The sequence below is a fragment of the Lactuca saligna genome, chromosome 1 (assembly GCF_052625555.1).
Source record: "Lactuca saligna cultivar CGN05327 chromosome 1, ASM5262555v1, whole genome shotgun sequence".
Taxonomy (NCBI): Eukaryota; Viridiplantae; Streptophyta; class Magnoliopsida; order Asterales; family Asteraceae; genus Lactuca; species Lactuca saligna.
In genome coordinates, this window is record NC_136417.1 from 149,832,494 (window position 1) to 149,836,842 (window position 4,349).

A 4,349-nucleotide genomic window follows, 5' to 3' on the forward strand; every position below is an offset into this window, starting at 1 on the left:
TCATTCACGAAGTTGGTCTATAAGGGGTGTTTAAGGAAATTGCCTATAAAATGGCGATTGAATGGGTATCCACTCTTACCCACCGCACTCTTGACTAGTGGAGGGTTGTTAGCCGAACGGGTAGGATAGGACGAAACCTTCCATTATAAGTATAATGAAATACAAAGTAACTAAATGTTTTTCAAATTCCCAATCTTAGTTACTTAGGCAAAAGTGAATTGATGCAATTCCATGAAATTACACTTTGTGCCCTTGCGAAGACGTTAGTGGAGCGTGTGTGGTTTACCGGCACACTAAATGGTTCTGAGCAAAGGTAGCAAAGGGTGACTCAATGTTTGTCATAGTTCGGTGGAGCGTGTGTGGTTTACCGGCACATCGAATAGGTGATTGTAACATGTGAGGGCACCATGTAGTTTGCATGGTTATTCACACCCGCTTTGTGATCCTCGGCATCCCAGTCACAAACTAGAGGGGCATATCGAGATTTAAACATGCCATTGAAATGTTCAATGAATCTCAAAGGATCTAGGAGTTTTCATAGATTTAAAACTTAAATTTCTTTTTCGTTTTTCATGGTGGAAACTAGTGAATCGTCATTCACTTACCTTCAAATGTTCTGCAATTTGGGTTACGGCATCCCTCTCCCGAGTTGTAGGATATTGTGTTGGGTCCTAGCCTTGGAATTTCATTTGGGTGATTTACCAAGGACTCAATCAATCAACTAACTTGAATTCGTTTTTCTCCCGATGTCAAAGTTCGACAACTATGGTCTTCCCAAATCTCGTGGAACAAGCATTACACATGAAGATGATATTCCACGATTCGATCGAGGAACAAGAGATCATGCTTCACTTCCTCCTCCTCCTCCAATTATTCTCCCTAACCCACAAGATTGTAAAATTGAAAAGTTCAATATCACTCAAGCCCTTTTGGCAAGTAAACATAAAGAGGGCAAGTCGGTGTGTGCACACGTCTTAGGGATGAAGTCACACGTTGATAGGTTAAGAATGATGGGATCCGTTGTCGGTGAAGAGATGGCTGTTGATTGGGTTCTTCAATCACTTCCTAACTCATATAGTGAGTTTGTAAGAGAGTACTGTATGATGAACCGCGACGTGCCCCTTATAGATCTCACCTATATGCTTATTGCTGCTGAATCAGCAATGGTTTGGCGCAATAGAAAAGCAAAGTTGATTGGTGAATCTACCTTCAAGACCTCTATGGATATAGACGATGGCAATGAAATACATGCAATGATCGAAAAGTTTGATCATAAGAGAAAGGCGATGTCTGAAGTAGTTCCATGTGTTGTTCCAAAGGAGTCAATTTGCTTTTATTGCCAAGAGAAGGGGCATTGGAGACGAAGTTGCCCTATTTACCTAAGAGATCTAAGAGATGGGAGAGTCAAAAGTATGACTGCGCTTTAGGTAAGAATCCACTATTTAACTCCATTAAGTTCCTATTCATTGATTCTTATAACATGATGTGATAAGATTGCATTTGAATGTTTTGAAGGATCGGTGAAAAGAAAGGAAGCTTGATAAGAGAGCAAGATGAATCTAATCACAAGAGATGGATCTTGATCGCATGGACTTGAAGATTGGATTTTGAGCTTAGATAGTTATGATAGAGTTGTTAGAAATTTTCTTTTACATAGTTTTCAATAGATTTTGCATTGTAAGGACAAATGTTTTTCCGCTGCTTTTATAAATAAAATAAATTTTGTTTGACTTATTTATTTATTTGTTTACTTCCTTGCAATGAAATCGTTATGAAAATTGATGTTTGCATATTTCTACAACGAATGGATATGATTCTTAGTTATGTTATTTATGGAAATGTCGAGAATTTACCAAATAGGGAGAGTTTCTCATCGCCCAAGTTTCAATTGGACAGAAACTTGGAATCATGCAACGTGGATGCACGATGAATGAGAAATTACGTATTTGGAAATTAGACTAACTCATTGACAAAGTGTCAAGTGAAGGACTAGGAGATCGAGTACACAAAGTTGTGTGTTGATCAAGTTCACCATAACAGTAACAAAGATATTCGTCATGATTTACTAAAGGCTTAGTAAATATGATTACACTTACAAGATTAAGTGTAATTTTGAATTGATTAAAGGGTTTAGATCAATAGCAAAACGAATAAGAAGAATCAAGTAGGCAGAAAGATAAGAGTTTCTCCATTCTAAGAAGAAGGGAGAGTAGCTTTTATGCTTTATGATAGGTCTTAATGATTAAGAACCATATCTCAATTGATCCTCTAATGAGTCTTGGTACAATTGTATGTCCAAGAAGAGGAATCAAAGATTGAAGAAATGGTCAAATCAAGAAGTCAATCATACTTCGTTCCAAAACAAGTCTTAAAGTCAAGATTGTGACATTGAGTGAATAGTATTAAGAAGGTTTATAACATTCATCAATTGTGGAAAGTTGTGATGTCGTGGATAAGACAGAGACCAACTAAGACCAATTTATGAAGTGTTTTGATAAAAGCTACACTAACTCTTGAATATTTGGTTGTCAACAAATGTTTATTGACAAGAGAATCTTATATGTCAAGGAGTCAGTGGGAGTCTTAATGGTCTTGAAAGGTTTCAAGAACAAATCAAATAAACCTTATTGATCATCACTAGCACACGAGTTGAGGTTTACAACCTATCGTGAAGACATTATTTTGTTTCTTTGCCAATCCAATCGAGTTAATTATGCATGTGAGTCCTATGAGTTCTCATTTGAATGCATAAAAGGCAAGGACCTTGATCAATGGAAAGTACATTGATAGGAAAAGGTGAGCTGCTTAACTACTTGGAAGACGTGGTGGGCAGCTGTGCTACCATAAGGCAAGAAATCAAGATTAAGGAAGTTCGATGCATATGAGTTTGAATTTGTCGTAAACTTTAGTTTTAACAAATTCACATGGATAGGAACACATACACCGTTTAAATCTAAGTGTCATAAGATTTCCTCCTTCATGAAAATGATTGTGAGGAAATGCTTTCACTAAGAAAGATTTTAAAAGATAGTGATTGTAAAATTGCATTCTCGAATTCAATCATGGTTACGGTATCCCTTTCCATAATTTGAATTGTGAATTTTGGCAATTAGTCTTAATTGTTTAGACACACATATCAACTATCAAAGGCAAAGGTGTACAAGTTCAAGAAGCCTTGATAAAAGATTATCAAAGCACTAAGTATTAGAAACATGAACTTAAGAAATTCAATAAGTATTGTTTTTCTGAAAGTTAAGATGTTTATGAATACATGTCGAAGCTAGTGGGAGCATAAGTGTTATGTTTTATAATAATAATCATGATAGTGGGAGCATAAATGTTATGATTGTATGATTATTAAGGCACGTATTGCATAGTTGGCAATATTAATTATAGAAAACAAGAGTCATACTTTGCAAAGTTATAAGAGTTGAAAAGTTTTGCTATAATTAAGGGAGAGAATACTATGCTTCATTTCAAATCTAAAGGATTAAGTTGTGGAATGTTAATAAATTTAGTCAAGGGTACATAGTGTGTTCTTAAAATTTCGATTATGATTACGGCATTCCTCTTCACAATTCGAATTTTGAGAACATAGCAAATAAAACATTATGCATCATGTCCCATACGCTTCGAGTATAGGATCGATTGCAAATGATTTAATGTTTTACCATTCTAAAATTTTCCAAATGTCTAGCGCATTTAGAGGGAAAAGGGACTAGAATCGGTTTTGACTAAAATAATTAAACAACTATCAAAGGACAATCCAAAGTTCGACGAGGATTGGTCGCTTGTGAGTAGTTGGAAGTATAGTATTGGAAATTATGGAAATGTTTCCATATTGGATGGACAATATCGACATCATTACGAATAGATAAGATTCTATTAAGAAATTAGTTGTCATATGGAAAATATGGAAGCGTGTCCATATTGGGAAGTAAATATTGAAAATCTATGTCTAGATTAGAAACCTTTATGCAAAAGGATGTTCAAAGGAATGTACTTTGAGTGAGAGACATTGTATCTAAGGAATTGTCTTGTAACAATCTCCGATAGAGGACTTTGTAATATCATTGGCAATAGTCTTTGTGACCTTGGTGCAGTGACATTACGAAAGGATCGTTGCATAAAGTGTTAGAATCTAGCATATTCTATAAGTAGCGAGAATTTGATATTCTTACACTTAAGAAAATGGATTTGGAGTTGTAAAATGAGAATGATTGGAAATGTGTTCAATTTGTCTATTTCACAAAAGTAAGAACCATAGGTAAACATTGTGTGCATGCTAGGAGCATGGGACAAGTGTAATAATTCAAGTAAGAAGTTGATTACCCGAAACGACAAATAAT